The 17651-nt window shown below is 43.0% G+C and overlaps 1 long non-coding RNA gene across 1 annotated transcript in view; it reads left to right on the forward strand.

Moving 5' to 3' along the window:
- LOC135221621 (uncharacterized) overlaps positions 1-17651 on the forward strand; it is a 47676-nt gene that overhangs the window by 10889 nt on the left and 19136 nt on the right. The window contains exon 2 of the long non-coding RNA XR_010316055.1: positions 14467-14564. This is a non-coding gene — a long non-coding RNA (uncharacterized LOC135221621). The remainder of the gene's footprint in view (positions 1-14466; positions 14565-17651) is intronic.

Here is a 17651-nt window from a genome sequence, read left to right on the forward strand (position 1 = left end):
TTCTTGCTGCGAATTAATACACGTGACCAGAAAGGCTAACATTCTAACCGCTACTAGCCACGGCAAAGAGGGTTAGTGCAGCCTTTTAGGCTTATCATCAGAGGTTTTTAGACTTTAAACGGAGCATAATGGCGGTGCTGTCCTCTAATGCCTTCCAGTTTTCTTGAATAAGAACGAAAACCTGTCTAACCCTTTGACCCGAAGGCTTGGCGAGACCAACGGCGGGTTTATGGCCACAAATTCATTGGGTGCAAAAGGGCATTAGAGAGTCCTTGCCCTGTCCCGGTTCCCGGGTTCTCAAGTTTTGTATCTTAATAAAACTATAGTAAGTGTCGAGGTCAACGACCATCTGCGGTTGTTATCCGTTAAAAAGACCAAGACTGGTTCAATGTCCAAGAACACCCTGGCATTATAGTCCAAGAGTTCTTTAATTTCAAGAATTCTCCTTTATTCATTATGTTTGCCATAAAGATTTGTTGAGTTTTTTTTCTTAATATGAAATGCCTCAAGAGGTTCGATGGGCGCGGCCTCGGCAAAGCATTTCAAAGACAGAGCATGACACTCAGTAACATCCTGAGTTGCCCACGCTTTAGCTGCAAGCAAACTCTGTGTTCGCTTCGACACTCCCGGACGGGAATTTTGTGAAAAGAAGACCATTTGAGATCTGTAAGTCGCCTAGGGACCATACATAATCCGTAAGTTTAGATATATTAATTGGGGGGCAGCAAGCAACACGAAACTCCTAATCCTAATAATGAAAAGGGAATAGGTGGTGCTTTTTTAACTTTGAAGGGTTTTAGGGTCCCCCGATTTGAAGGCGGCGTTCCTTTTGTCTTTAGACCCTAGAAGTTATGGAACTAACTTTTTGCATAGGTTAGGGTCAATCGGTGGTGGGGTTTTTTAGCTTCGTTTGCCCTCAGAAGTCTGGTCCTAATGGGTCCTAGTCCCGCATTGTGGTCACGCCCCCGTTGAACAGATCATTCTAGAGCGACACCAGCAATTACAGGTACCTCCTTACCCTCGCCACTGGCAACTCTAGTAAACCGCAAGAAGCCAGACTTTTGGTGGACAGTAATCACGAAGAGTCCGGCTATATGCTAAACATGGTGAGGCGAACCAAGGATGTAGTAATCATACTACTTAATTTAGTTTTTCCCAAAAACAAAAAATCCTATTCTGTCTCCTTCCAACCCAGTCCGAATCCCGTGGTGGGATTCAGTATAATATAGTATACTGTCAGGTAAGTGTTTCATGAAAAACAAAATGTTTATTGTTATAATACAATTAAGGTTTGTTCATACTTACCTCGGCTGATATATATAATTAAAGTGCCCACCCCACCTCCCCCAATAGGAGACAGTGGCACTTGATAAAATTATGAAATAGAAAAATGGGAATAGGTTTCCATGATATCCGCCCTCCCAGCGGCCTAGGGAATTGGGTTACTACCACCTGGCCCGCCCGCCCACTTGTCGTTGTGCCTGCGAAATTTTGTGAAATTCTGTCGGAACTTCGGAGAATTACAGCTATTATATATATCTGCCCGAGGTAAGTATGAACAAACGTTAATTGTATTATAACAATAAGATTTTGTACGAAGAGCTCACATGCCTTTATTTTTAGTTCGTATGGGGCTTTCATATATCACAATATGTTGACGAAACCTTCAGTCTTTTAAATAAGGTATGCTTATAGCAGTTGGCAACAATTGTAATTTCAGTTTGTTTCCCCAACAATTAAATATCGAGTGGAATAAAACCCGTCCACCGTGATGATGGGTTTAGGCCTGTCCCTGTGGATCTTTCTACCCTATTACCTAAAACTTGGTGGCCTAGATTAATGTAAGCCTAGGCCAGCAGCAGTTCCTTTGTCCTGAAATTCCTTAGGTTAGGTAACTCATGAGACCCCACTTGGTACAGCTTATTTTGGTTTTCCGGTGCCTTAGAGTCCTCAAAGAACCTAAAATTTAATAAATCAATCCAATTAATCAACTTACCATTTGACATTTATTCATTTTGGTGGTTGAATTAGAAGTGGTTATATTGTATGGTTGGTATTTTCCTTTTTAATTTTTAATACCATCCTCCATTTAGGTAGTAGGAGATTTTTGTTTTTTGCCTCGTTTCACAAAGGTTTTTTTTTATATTATACGCCCAATACAGGATGCATTGCTTAAAATTGATTGGTTACATTTGGCCTTGGCTTTTTCTTAGTTTGCCCGCAATAATGTTTGCGGTTGATCATTGCCTCCCTTTTGGATTTTATTGACCCCTAGTGCATTGTGGGTAAGGATGGTCTTCATCTTGTGAAATGTTGGTGTTGGGGTTGGGTCAAAGTTGAAAGCCTGATGGGTTGTTCTTTTTAGCTTTGAGTCTCACCCGGTTCTGTAATTCTTCAGAAGCAAGCCGCAATCACCAGTTTTCTAAAACGAACAATGAAACAACAATCCTTCCATTTAAATGGTGTTTTTTTTCATGTGAATCTCATACTTTGTTTTTCCTTAGAGGAAATGTTTTTTTATTTTTTAACCCCCATTTTCCACCCCAACAAGCTTGGGGTTGAGGGCCTCCCCCAGTTTGGAATCGGGGGTTTTTGGGTGGGGAAATACCAAGAAAAGAGTGGCCTTTGCAGCAATAATAATGAAGTTGGGAGCACCATTACAGAAATTCGCGGGCCCCCTCGACCTGTGCCGGACCGAAATCGGCGGAAGAACACCTAAAACCAATATGGCGGCGATTGTTGCAAAAAACAACAACAAACAAAATAGGGAGCCGACTAACATTATCCGCGACGATTGAATTTGTGTGTTGCTTGTCCATAAGGTCCGTAACCGGGCAAAACGGATGCTTCGCCCCGCCTTATCCGACATATTTTAAAGACATTCTTGGCAAGCATGGCCAAATGTTACTGGCAAGCGTTAGGTAATGTTTGCGCCCCTGCGCGCAGCTAGCCACAGGGGTTTACAGTAACCCTTAACATAGAAACGCTGTATCCTCACCTTGCGAGGGGGGGTTTGCTTTGCTCCCCCCTGTGAACCCCCCCCCCCCCCCACCCACCCATAAACTTTGGCCACTATATTCAAGTTATAGGAAAGAACGGTGGCGACTAAAAAATTTAACCAAAGTATAGATCCTACTTTACCAGAATATTATGGAGTTTTGGAGGATATAAGATAATGCAGCTTCCAATAGAAAAATAATGTAGGGCGTAAATCTTGTTAGTCATTGGTAGAACAGTTTAAACAGTAACGTTTGCAACAAAGATATTCCTACCCAGTTTTGTTGTCTCCGTCGTCCCCATACTTTTGGGACCGAAGGCTCTTCCAAACAACATCCCTTCCACCTTTCTTTCTATGGTATTTGGGTGTGCGCAAGGGTTCACAGGATTCCACAAAATTTAGGGAGTGGTTCACTTTGCCAAGATTGCTGGATACCCTAAACTCCTGTTTAAGCAATTATAAGCCTTCCAGCATGTTCCGCCTCAACTATTGTCCCGTAACCAGGCTCAACATAAAATTTGCTGCTAATAATGGGGCAAGCAATGTTTCCTGCTGAACCTAAGCTTTACTGGCACTAAAAAACACTGCCCATCGTTTTTCCATGACATATACCACCAAACACCCACCACTGCCCATCAAATACCCTACCAACAATTCAATTTTATTGTCCTCTTGCCAAATTTAGATTCATCGATCTCAACAGTTTAGGCCCCACACCACCAATCCTTCACCTAATTGTTTCTCAAAACCTCCTTAACTTTGCCACCTCTCCTGCAAAATAAATGGAAGCCCAACAATCACATATTGTCGCTTGGGAAAGAAAGCTGCAATTCCCTTCAGCTTTAAGTTTTATAAAAATAAAGGTTCGGGACTACAACCATAACTTAAAAACAAACGTTAGATTAACTTCAAAACAGAGATGGGACTTTGTCAAACCACGTTCCTTTAGAACAAGGAAAACACACTAAAAATTACGTCCGCTTACCGGCCGACGTCCTTTGTCGTTTCACTACAGAATCGCATCACAACCTTCTTGTTTGTAGTTCGATCCGACAAATAAGCTCCACAACCACTCACCGCAGTTTTTTTTTCCTTTAGAAATTAAACATTATGTCTTTGAGCATATTCAATTACAACTTCTTTACCACCACTAGACAAATAATGAAAAAAATTCACCGTAACCCACATGCACTGCAAACAATCGGTAGGAAATCGAAGGTCTCTGTCAAAATTAATGCCAGAAGGGCCAGCCACTGCCTCTGCCATAGCTACATGAAGACAAAAGGCCGGTTTTTCTTCATTATTCGAGTATTCAATCAAACAAGGATACCAGTGGACACTGGACAGGTAACTTTATTACTCCGCTGAAATGCAAGTGAAACCTAGTTTTTGTACAAGTAACTTACCCAGCAGATATATACTTAGCTATAGACTCGGTCGTCCCGACAGAATTTCAAAACTCGCGGCACACGCGACAGGTAGGTCAGGTGATCCACCATTTCCCGCCGCTGGGTGGCGGGGTCTGGAACTATTCCGTTTTTTCTAAGCCATAATTTCTCTGTCGGATTGAACGAACAACACCTATTGTTCGTTCTCCATCTTGGATTTCAACTCGTTTGCCGAGAATTTGGATTGGTTTTTTTTTTGGTGACGTATTCTGTTTTTTCTCTGGCTTGGCATACGCTTATTGTGGACTGTTTTCGACTTTGGTTTTGACTACTCTTTCACGATGTCTGACGCTAAGGACTTCACCTATGTTTAGAGTTTGCAGTAGGGAAGATTGTAAGGTTAGGCTGCCTAAACTCGGCATTAGATCCTCATAGTATTTGCGCTAAATGCAGGGAGAATGATGTTCTTTTATTAACACCTGTGTTGAATGCGAGAACCTTACGGAGCTTGAATGGAAGGAATTATCATCATATGTTAGGAAGCTTGAGAGAGATAGAGTGAGAAAGGCTTCAGCTAGGTCATCTAGTAGATCTTGCTCCTTAGAACAAGAAATTAACTCTCCTTCTAACAATTTTCCCTTAGCCTCAGCTGCTTCTCCCTGTTCTGAATCCAAAGATTCTTCGTCAGAGAGGGAAAATGTAAAAGCTTCAATTAAGAAAACTTCAAGCTCAGCTACGAGCTCTAAACCAAGGTAAGAGTGGTGATAGTGACTTGTGCAGTGTCCCCCCAGTGCAGTGGAGGGGGCGTCTGACCGGTTCCTCATTGCTCCTAGGCCTAGACCGCTTCCAAACTCCCAGGACCAGGGGAGGAGGAATGTCGAAAGCCGCAGGGAGGATGCAGAACATCCCCAACGGTCAGGCGTCCCTTCGGCAGATCCTGTTGTTAAGTCCCAGGCTGCCTCGGATTGCCGCAGAAAAGGCGTCCTAAAGGAGTGTTTTTCGGCCTCAGACTCTTCCTCTCCTAAACGAGGATGGAGTTCGGCCTCTCTTTCGCGCCCTTTGAAGAGAGCCTGGAAGGCGCCTAAAGGAGACGCGGCTGACTCCAGCCCAGAGCGTTTTTCCCGAGATTGGCCTTCGGGACCTAAGAAGACTAGACAAGAGGAGCCTTCTCTTCAGGATCCATACGAAGTAATTTTGGTTAATCTGCAAGAGCAGTTAGCTTCTCTCGTAGGCTCTTTTGCTAAGGACTCTACAAGGAGGAAGGATGTCCTCGCTCCCTGTTAAGAGTTCCGCTAAGCGCCCCGCTTCGTATAGGAGAGAACCCTCACGATCTCCAGGGCGTTTATCGCCTTCGTCGAGAGACTCCGTCTGATAGGAGTTGTTCTCCTGAGAGAAGAGCCCTTTCGCCCTATAGGCTGTCTTCCCGAAGCGCCCTCTGAGACGTCGCGAATCGAGCAGAAGTCTCGATCGGTTTAGGTGCAAGGAACCGGAAAACCGATTTAGGTATCAGAAGCCCTTGGGTCTGCAGGACCAGGAGCCAGACAGGCGCAAAGAGGCAGCAAGACGCAAGAAAGGGAGTCAAGAGCCTCTTAGAACACAGGATTCAGGACGTCAGGCATTCTGCTATGAAGCAGGAATCAGGACGCCAGGAGTCAGGGCGCCAGGAGTCAGGGCGCCAGGAGTCAGGGCGCCAGGAGTCAGGGCGCCGGGCAGGAGGGTCAGGCGCCAGAGTCAGGGCGCCAGGAGTCAGGGCGCCAGGAGTCAGGGCGCCCAGGCGAGTACAGGGCGCCAGAGTCTAGGGCAGGAGCAGCCAGGAGTCAGGGCGCCAGGAGTCAGGGCGCCAGGAGTCAGGCGCCAGGAGTCAGGCGCCAGGTAGTCAGGGTGGCGCCAGGAGTCAGGGCGCCAGGAGTCAGAGGGCGCCAGGAGTACGTTAGGGCGTCCAAGTGTCAGGGCGCAGGAGTACGTAGGAACGGGCAGAGACGTTAGGCGTCAATGTAGGGCGCCAGGAGTACGTTAGGCCCGTCAAGTGTTTCGGGCGCCAAGAGCCTGTTAAGCGTCAGGAATCAGGACGCGGGGATCTTTTCAAGCGCCCTGAATCAGGACGCCAGGAGCCTAGCAAGCGCCACGAACCTGACGAACCTAGACAACAAGAGTCTAGTAGGCACAAGAGTGTTTCCGACAGGCAGGAGCCTCACTCTTCGTATAGAAGTGCTTAATGTTCCGCGCTCCCCTTCTCGGGAAAGGAGTTCTTCTCCCGGGAAGAGCCAGATCACTCCAAAACGATCTCCTTCTGTGGATCAGTTGGACCAGGTATCGGAAGACGAAGAGCCAGTAGATGTAGCAGTTTCTGACTACAAGAGACTTTCTCTTTTGCTGCTAAAGGAGTTCGGAGACTCCCTTCATCCTGCGGACCCTCCTTCACCAGGATCGTTGATGTCCAGCACTTAAAGCTCTCAAGTCGTCTTCCTTCGTCAAGATGCGCCCCGCTCTTTTGTATGAAAAAGGCATTAAAGACTTTTCAGAGTGGTTGACTTCCAGAAGGGAAGCGGGCAAGACAGTTTTTTCCTGCCCTCCTTCCAAGTTAACAGGCAACCAGGAAGGTGGTACGAGACCAAAGACCTATGGGGTTAGGTCTGCCTTCTTCCGCAGATGCGGATTTTGCTTCCTTAGTGGACTCTTCTAGGAGGAAGTCGTTGCTGTCTGCTAAGGCGACTTGGGGCATGTGTGAGCTAGACCACCTTCTAAAGGGCCTATTTAAAACCCTAGAAGTCTTCAACTTTATGGACTGGGCTTTGGGAGCGTTAGCGAAGAGAGCTCAGGACACGACTTTGTTTCCATGGAGGAACTTTCGAGCGTCCTGGCTTGCCTGGACAGAGCGGTCATGGACGGTTCTGTGGAAGTTGCCTCTCTTTTTGGAACGGGAGTATTAAAGAAGAGATCTGTCTTTAGCTCTTTCTTAGCAAGAGCAGTATCACCTTTGCAAAGGACATCTCTTCTTTTTGCACCGTTATCCCTGCATCCTTTTTTCCACAAAGAGACTGTTAGAGAGGTTTTCTAAATCTCTTACGGAGAAGGCAACTCAGGATCTCCTCACGCACTCAGCCAAGAAGTTTAGGCCGGCAGTGCCTATAGAGAAAAAAGAGAGACCCTCTTTTGTTCAGCCCTTTCGAGGTGCCTCCTCTTCTAGAGCCCCTCTTAGAGGTCGCAGACCAGAGAGAAGGAGTAGACCATCTAGAAGGTCCTTCGGGAAGTCTAGATGAGCAGGAAGTCCTCCAGACGAAAGTAGGCGCCAGGGCTACTCCACTTTGCCAAAGTCTGGGCGCAGAAGGGAGCGGACTCCATTGCGTCCCTCTCTATCCTGAAAAAAGGATACTTGATCCCCTTCAGGGAAAATCCTCCCTGACGACAACTCCAAGGGAGTTGACCGCAAGATACTCGGATCCGGTCCGAAAGCTTGCTATGTTGCAAGCAGTGGAACAGATGATTTCCAAGGAAGCGGTAGAACTGGTTCAAGATCTCCAGTCTCCAGGATTCTACAATCGGCTATTCCTGGTACGAAAGCATCGGGGGTATGGAGACCGGTTCTAGACGTCAGTGCCCTGAATTTCTTTGTATTGAAGAAGAAATTTTCAATGGAGACGTCTTCCTCTGTTCTATCTGCTCTTCGTCCAGGGGACTGGATGGTGTACCTGGACCTTCAGGATGCGTATTTCCATGTGCCAATTCATCCGGCAGCAAGGAAGTATCTGAGGTTCATGTTCCAAGGGAAAGTGTTCCAGTTTCCGAGCGATGTGCTTCGGACTTTCGACTGCCCCTCAAGTCTTTACGGACATCATGAAGAATGTAGCTTATTGGCTACATCTGGAAGGGATCAGGATCTCGTTATATCTGGACGATTGGCTAATAAGAGCCCAATCGGAGAAAAAATGTCTGGAGGACCTATTAGTTACTCTAAAGTTGACAAAGTCCTTAGGACTTTTAGTAAATCACGAGAAATCCATGCTGACTCCCCAGCAGAGTATTGTCTATCTGGGGATTCAGATGGATTCGGGATTTTCTAGCGTATCCTTCGCAGGAAAGGAGAGAACGCTGCTTAGAAAAGGTGTCAGTCTTCTTAAGGAAAGAACATTGTTCCGCGAGGGAATGGATGAGCTTACTGGGGACCCTCTCCTCGATGGAACAGTTCGTTTCCTTAGGAAGACTTCACCTACGACCCCTTCAATTTTATCTGAAGGAGAAGTGGGATTGGAAGTCCAACAATCTAGGAGATACATTTCCAATCTCGAAAGGGATCAAGGAGAATATCCGTTGGTGGTTTAGATCCACAGAAACTAAGCAAGGGAATCTCCCTTCGCTTACAGAACCCTCGCCTAGCGTTGTTTGCAGACGCCTCAGATTCAGGGTGGGGAGCGACCCTAGGTTCGCAAGAAGTGTCAGGCACTTGGGAAGGAGAACAAGTGTCCTGGCACATAAACAAGAAAGAGCTAACAGCCATTCATCTAGCTTTGGTTCATTTCGAGGAACAGGTCTCAGGTCTGGGGATTCAGATTCACTCGGACAACACAACAGCCCTCGCTTATATAAAGAAACAAGGGGGGACGCATTCCTTTTCCCTGTACGAATCAGCAAAGGATCTGCTGATTGGGCACAGAAAGAAGATCTCTCTCCTCACAAGGTTTGTGCAGGGAGAGAAAAATGTCCGGGCAGATCTGTTAAGCAGAAAAGAACAAGTCCTACCCACGGAATGGACTCTCAATCCTCAGATTTGCCAACAACTTTGGCATCTGTGGGAAGGCCCAATATAGACCTGTTCGCGACCAACAAGAATCACAGATTAGAAACCTATTGCTCCCCGATCTCGGATCCTCAAGCAGTAGCAGTAGACATTTTCTTTTCTGCTAGATTGGACGGGCTTGGACGCATACGCCTTCCCTCCTTTCAAGATAGTAGAGAAGTATTGAGGAAGTTCGCTTGCTCGGAAGGAACAAGAATGACCCTCATCGCTCCCTTGGCCGGCTCTCGATTGGTTCACAGAGGTGCTGGAGTGGTTAGTGGATTTTCCAAGATCGCTTCCACTAAGGAACGATCTTCTCAAACAACCCCACTTCGACAGGTTTCACAAAAACCTCCCCGCTCTAAGTCTGACCGCCTTCAGACTGTCGAAGGACTTGTCAGAGCAAGGGGCTTTTCACGAGAAGTGGCGAAGGCTATTGCAAGAGCCAGAAGAGTCTCCACTTCTAAAGTATATCAGTCGAAGTGGGAGTTGTTTAGAAGATGGTGTAAGGGAAAGAAAATATCCTCCTCCAGTACCTCTGTAACTGAAATCGCAGATTTTCTCCTATATTTGAGAAAAGACTGTAACCTGGCAGTTTCAACAGTGAAGGGTTACAGAAGTATGCTGGCCTCAGTTTTTCGACATAGAGGAATAGATCGACAAATAATAAAGATCTTCATGACCTTATAAGGTCTTTTGAGACCACGAAAGAACATGTAATCAAGAAGCCTAGCTGGAACTTGGATGTGGTCCTCAAGTTCCTAATGTCGGAAAAATTTGTACCGTCTCACGCAGCTTCGTTTAGAGACTTAACGAGAAAGTCATTATTCCTTTTTGCGTTAGCAACAGCCAAGAGAATTATGCGAGTTGCAAGCTTTGGAAGGTAAAGTGGGGTTTAAGAAGGATTCAGCGATTTGCTCCTTTAAACCATTTTTTTCTAGCGAAAAATGAAAATCCCTCAAAGCCCTTGGCCAAGAAGCTTTGAGATAAAAGGACTATCTTCATTAACAGGAGAGAACTAGAAAGGACTTTGTGGTCCAGTCAGGGCACTCAAGTTCTTACCTGGAGAAGAAGAAGTTGCTGAAAGGTACAGAAGAAAATCTTTGGTGCTCTGTAAGAGATCCGAAAAGAGCGATTTCTAAGAACGCCCTTACATACTTCATAAAAGATGTAATAAGGGAAGCTCACCTTAAGTGCGAAGAAGAGCATCTCAAGGTTCTCAGAGTGAGAGCTCATGAAGTGAGAGCCATAGCTACGTCTATGGCATTTCACAAAAACATGGTCGCTTCAGGCTCTTATAGAGTCGACATTTTGGAGATGTAATTCGGTGTTCGCCCTCAATTACCTAAGAGACGTTAAAATTTCGTACGAAAAGTGCTTTGCTCTGGGAGCGTATGTTTCGGCGAATTCAGTGCTGGGAGAAGGGCTGAGGCTAATCCTTCCTATTTAGTTTTAAGGCTTAATTTACTGTTTATTGGTGGTTGTTTTTATTGGTTAATTGTCAGAGGGAATAGGGACCCTCTTACAATTCATAGATTTGTAACAATACTACATGGTCAGGTGATCGGGATTGGCTTCAGTGCTCTTTGTGATTTGTTTTAATAACCTTAACTCTGTCATGTAAGAGGGCGAGTCTCCATTGATATGACAAAAGGTCAAGGCTCTACCATGTAAGTGGGTCAGCCCCCGTTGGTACGATCCAGTATAGGCTCTGTCGCGTAAGCGGGCTAGCCCCCATTGACACGATCCAAAGAGTTATTCAACCATAGGTTCATTCCTCGTTGAAACTCTTGAGGCAAGCAGACTCATCGACAGTAGTCATGAAGTCTTCAGCCCAATAAGGTAGGAACTATGGATTATGTTATCCAAGAACATAGGTTGTTTTTTCCCTGTTTTTTAATGTATTTAGTTTAAGTATTATTTTGTTTTTAGCTGTCTCTTGCCCGCCACCAAGGGTGCCAATCAGCTAAGTATATATCTGCTGGGTAAGTTACTTGTACAAAAATGATATTGTTAAGATACAATAAAGTTTTGTACATACTTACCTGGCAGATATATACGATTAATGGCCCACCCAGCCTCCCCTCAGGAGACAGGTGGAAGAGAAATTATGGCTTAGAAAACGGGAATAGTTCCAGACCCCGCCACCCAGCGGCGGGAATGGTGGATCACCTGACCTACCTGTCGCGTGTGCCGCGAGTTTTGAAATTCTGTCGGGACGACCGAGTCTATAGCTAAGTATATATCTGCCAGGTAAGTATGTACAAAACTTTATTGTATCTTAACAATATCATTTTCGACTAAAGTCGTTCGTAATTGGTTATGAAACCCATTACGTCATAACGATGTCACACCTCTCAGCCAATAATGAGTAACTGGAACTGCTTTTGTTTGCGTAAGAAACTAAGTTAGAGGGCTCATTAAAAGTAAACATTACCGTAGAGGAAACACCTCTCCCGACTTAGGAAAAATTCGAGGTAAAAACTTATCAAGCTCATTTAATTCCACCCCGTTCAGTCTCTCATACAATGACTATACTTTTTATATTGCTTTTCACATGCTCTTTCCATGTAGGTGATTATTTATTTTAATATCCAGTGCGGAATGCTTCTGAAGAATTACCCACCGGTCAGTTGGGAATTTGGATTTCTGGCCATCTTGAAAAAACTTGGTTCATTCCTCGTACTGTCGATGTGTAAGTCTTGTTTCCCATCTTTCACCTGCATTACAGAATTTCACCCAAAGTTTTTTTTAGTGTGTGTTTTGATAATATTGGTACCTAATTAGAAAGTACTTCAGTTTTTGAGACGCAGGGATGCATCTTCTTAACATTGCCATGTCATATCTGATGAAGATGAGGTAATGTTTTCAATGTGACACCCTGATGAGAATATAATAGGTTGGGAGGTTCAGGGATGCAAAACCCACTCCCTGGTCCACCAGGTTTGGACTCTGTATACAAGGTTAGGTTTGGTTGCAACCCTGTTGTTTTATGCTGTGCTAAATAAGGCTAAGTGGGGTGCATGCATCTCTAGTGGTGATGGAATTGAAAAATATATTTTTAAATTAATCTCTGCTCGCTATAATGATACCTGTAATTACATCATTGGTGGGAGGGTGCTAAAGTGTAAAAATTAATAGTATCATTTACTTTTCAACTGTCTAATGAGTGTAGTTATGATTGTGATCGTTAATGATTACATCATATGTTTTTGTGGTTTGGATTATCTTGGTTATTGTCATTAATGTTGTCATCCATAAAGGATGAAGACAATTGGTTTAAAGTCTGTAAGGAGAGAGGATCTGTACCTGGCTGTACTTTTCAGTTATATGGTCATGACGTAACGCTTTGGTAAATGTAGGTACAATAGTTTTTATAACAATCACTGTGATCTGCGTATCGTTTTGTTGCATGAAGTAAATGTTTATTTAAAGTGTAAGCAGAGATGAGAAACCTGTAAAAAATAGGAAAGACAGAAAAGATTCTTCTAAGGGTAGGACAAGAAGTGAGGTTATGAGTAAGTCTCGTTCATCTCTTTAGCACCTGTCAGAAACGGCTCTCCTGCTCTCCCTGTTTTGCTAGCAATGCTTCTTAGATTATTTCATCTCCTATCAAAGCTCCCCATATTGTTCTGGATATGAGGCTTGGCAAATTAGAATCCACTTCGGTAGTCTTTAGGCTACTTTTGGAAGTTTATAAAGGTAATATCCTCACACGTACTACTTTACCAAGCCAGTAGTATAGTGTTTTACCGTCTTTGCTCTGCTGGCATGGGCACAATGTCCCACTTTCATCAAGGTGCGAGTGGTATCCATTGCAAGGAGCCTCCAGCATCTTTCAGGGGTCTTTGCAGCATAATGAATTAGTCTTCTGGCAACAGTTCCAGCAGTTGAATTCTAATCGTTGGGTAATAAACATCTTATTAATGGTGGAATTTTGTTGTTGTCATGTGGGTTATGATTATTTTTTCACACCTTGTAGCCACCACCTTTTCAATGTGCAAATCAGCTATCATAAGAGAGAGTTAAGATTCTTGTAAAAAAAATAGACATTTTTATATTTTTTAAATACCTCTCTATTACGTATCCTCCCAACCTCCCCACTCATGTTGACAGAAAAAAAAATTGATTGGTAAACAATGGTAAACATCTGACATTTGAATCACCGGAAAGGGATGGCTTAATAATAGACAGTAAACAATCCTGTTAATGATAAACATTTGACATTTGAATCACTGGAAAGGGATGGCTTAATAATAGACAGTAAACGATCCTGTTAATACTTTTTTTAGTTTTCACACACTATTGTCGTCCTCCCTGTGTATCATAGTAAGGAGGTAAGCATTTGAAAAATAAAATTTATAAACAAAATTTTTTTGGTCTTTTACAAAAGATCTACAGTATGAACAATTCACCACAAGAACCTGACACTACAATTGCCAGAAAGAACTGCTTCAGTATAACTGATTTTTCCCACTTTTAGATTGGTCACATGGAACCATGCAAAAATATTAGCTAATATTAGTCAGGTTTCTATCAGTTACTGGGAAGTTTGAATGCCAAGATTGATGGAACAGGGAGCTTGGGCTCATACCTACTCCAGACTGGTGGAAATTGACAATACTTTTGTAATACGATTATTGGTTGAGAACCATCAACCCTATTAATGTTTTGTTCCTTATTTTTGGTCATTTCATTCTTTGCTGTGGACCTATAAGTTCTATAGGTTTAAGCATTTGGAGGTATTCTTTTGGAATTAGGACATGAGTAGCCTGTTAAATTGCAATGGAGATTGTCTGCTTATGTGAAGAATATCCTTGCATTTTTTTTATTGTAATAAGTAGGGTAAACATGACATGCCAGTTGCTAGGGTGGACTTTGGTTTTGTAATGTGTAAATGAATTGTGAACTATTTGTGGAATGTTCACTGCTGGTTATTGTATTGGAACTCTTTACAGCTAAATGCAAAATGGTCACAGACCCGAGTGCAGTATCCCTCTAGTGGCCCTAAAGATTTGGCAGCCCATGAAATCCAGTCACCCACCCAATTATCCAGTCTCACTTGAATTTTTAAGTTCAATATTGGTGGTCATGTATTTTCGATGGAAGCATCTAGTTTCCTTATGGTTGCCCTCACTCTGTTGGCTTTATGCATCCGGTTGCTAAAGTTCTGTAGCAAATTATAGAATGCACTATTATTTGGTGTCAATCTAAGGCTGTTATGACATGCTTTCATTCTTCACTCTTGTTTGTGTTTATAACTTTGCAGATCATATTTTTCTTTGATTAACTTTGTATTCTTCCAGGTTAAAGTTAAATGGAAGCCAAGAGAAGAGATGTTATCCTAAATAATCTATACAACTAGAGGGACTTCAGCCACATCCTCCCTTGGTAAGAAGTTTAGGTAAGCAATGCTTGGTCACTCACCCACCAAAACCTCATTTGGATTAAAAAGTGAGGAAATAGATGTGAAAGTACATATGTGACTTGAAAAAATGTTGGAATATGTATACTAATGGTAATTATATGTAGCAGCTCCTATCTTCCTCACTTCTTGGATTCCTCTTAAACATCCTTTTAGTGGTAATCTGGTGTTTCCTGCTTGTCCACTGAGGTCTGTTATTGGGTAGTTTTGTCCTGATGGTTGATGTATTTTGGTTGGTGTAGGAACTTGTGTGTTTGTATCAAAAGAGTTGTATCCTTTGTAGATCCTGAATTCAGTTGCTTAACTTGATAACTAAGTTTTGAGTACTGAGACACCTGGGAATATAGTTGTTGGTTTTTTTGCCAGTAAAGGATATAAGCCTGGTTATCTTGTGTGCATTGGTTATTTATGATGAATTGGTTTATGTAACCATCATTCTCATTGTATGTACGTCAGTAACTTCAAGTTTCCCTTTTAGTGAAGCTTGAAGCCCCTTTACTAAGGAAGACTAGAATTAACTTAGGAGGGTTATGGGGTGTCCCTTGATTCCATTATGATGGATTTTCGGAATGATAAAATGGAGGAATGCAGATAAAACCTGTAGTAGTAGGATTATGGCAGTCATCTGTATAAAGAAAAAAAATGTGGCAGTGGTGTTAACTGGCCCTTATGACACACTCCTTATCTGTAGACAGTGCTGTATAATTTAGACAAGAATCTGTTTAGCTCTTTGTTACCTTAAACTAGTTTTCATGTTTTAACTTAATACATCATTGTTCTAAGGCTGCCTCTTTCCCCGCTTTTGTAGCCTCAAAGATTGCATTAAATTACTTGATAATATGTATCTGTAAAAATAAAGAGCCTAGTGTGGTTGAATTCTTATTCTTTTCATGTCACTTTGTGTAATATAGGACATATGTAATATTTGTTTTTAACTTTGTTTGTAACAAATTGGTTAATTACTGGAGACTGTGTTGTGGAGAGTAGTCACTGAAAGCTGTTTTTTAGGTTTTTCCTAAATAATAGGCAATTTTCTGTTGCCCTTTTGGCACATTTCATTATCACTGCGGAACTTTTTCAACGTTTTTGTACTGCCTTTCCAAATTCAGAATTATTGACTTTTTTGTTTACTATATTATATAAGCTGTTTTTCCACTTTATCTTTTACTCCCCCTTGCTGGAACGAGAAAGGCTGATGCGGTAACATCTGCCCCAAGGACAGGGTGAGGATGGTCTTGTATAGAAGTGGGAGACGAGGATGACATCTGTCAGTTGGGAAGGAAAAGGCACCAAGTATGGAATCACTGTGTTTTTTTCAAGTCTGATCAAAGTAATCTACTGTGCAGGTCTAGGAAGACTAGACTGTCCTTGGTTTGGACAAATAGAGATGAAGATTGTTGGGGTATCTCCTTCCTCCGTAGTAGCAATTCAGCTTGAGTAAAGCAAGAGGTGTAAATTTTGCTTGGAAGTTAAAAGAGAATTTGGATTTTCATATTCCCAAATTCGAGTGTCCCATTTTACTCGGTGTCTTCCTTCCTTAGGGCCTGAAAGTTTCAGTAGGGGCACACTTCTGTTACACAGCAAGGAAGTTGATCAATCCAGGAAAGAGTTTGTGTGTGTGGATTATGAAAAATATTGAATTGTGTTGTTGTTGTTGTTGTTATTATTGTTATTGTTGTTGTTGTTATTGTTATTTATGGTCTGGTGTTACTTTCCTATCTCATGATCATCTTTCAAAAAGAGTTGGAACTCGATTACCTGTAATAGTATGAATTTTCCCATTTTCTGTGTACATTACCTCATTACATACATAACTGGTTCAAATGTATGCATTTAAGTCATATTACTATGATCCTCTTTAATTAATAAATTGACCAAGAAAAGGTGAATCTGTGGTTACTGTATGAATGAAAGACACAATAATGGTTATAAACTGCAACATTGCTTAGAAATTTAACTCCTACATTTTCTTGTACTACATAGCTTCAAGTGCTATCCAAGTAAATTATATACACAGACTTTCAGTGACATTATTAGTTTTTACTACTAATTTTGCAAAAAGTAATTTTGTCGAAAAATTATTTTTTCCTATATACAAACCTAGGTTGTCTAACAAAAGGGATATCCGCGGGAACGCGCCGCCGCTACCGCATACAAAGAGTTCAAACTTGAATCGCTGTACCTGGGTCTGGGGTAACTGCGCGGGGTGAGCCCGGGCCAGCTTGGGTAGGTCATTGTGATACCATTCTTTGAGCCGTTAGAATACTTAGTCTAAACAGACACACACTTCAAAAGGGGGGCCATAACTCAATGAGGGGTGGATGAGGAGGGCCATTAATCTGTTAGACAACCTAGGTTTGTATATAGGAAAAAATAATTTTTCGACAAAATTACTTTTGTTCCGACTAAGTACAAACCGTCGGTTGTCTAACAAAAGGAGACTCGAACTGAGGATGGGAAGGTGAGTGACCTGAATGCACCCTTTGAAGAGCCGCCAATAACTTCACACGACCTGATGTTAACCCAGACCCCCTACTCCTCATGACACTTTACACGGTAAGGATTCAATAGGGGAGAACCCAAGGGGCTCCGGCTGTTGTCCTAACCTATGGTACTAATACTCACTCAGAGAGCTGTTCCTGAAGGATTCTTAGCCATCATTCTACTCTCCAGGTAAGTCAGTAGTGGCCAAGTCGTGTCATGGACAGTACAGTCATACGTAGGATACTACCAGGAAACTCGCTCATACCCCTTACATTCGGCCAGACTTAGGCGGGAATTGCTGGGAGTGTGTGTGTGTGTATTTCCAAATTGAGGTACGCAGTGCGGGTGACCAATGCCTAGAGGATCTCTTGGGCTGCGACAATGGGGCCCAGAGAGAACACCTCTAGAGATTTGAACGTAACTTCTCGTAGGTAGAAGGAGGTGAAGGTGGTTTGACTCTTCCAGGTGCCTGCTCTCAATACCTGACCCACTGAGAGGTTCTTCCTGAAGAGCATAGAGGAGCCTATGCCCCTAACTTCGTGAGCCCTCACCTTTGGCATTGGTACTTCCTTGTTCTCGTAG

The sequence above is a fragment of the Macrobrachium nipponense genome, chromosome 3, assembly GCF_015104395.2.
Source record: "Macrobrachium nipponense isolate FS-2020 chromosome 3, ASM1510439v2, whole genome shotgun sequence".
NCBI lineage: Eukaryota > Metazoa > Arthropoda > Malacostraca > Decapoda > Palaemonidae > Macrobrachium > Macrobrachium nipponense.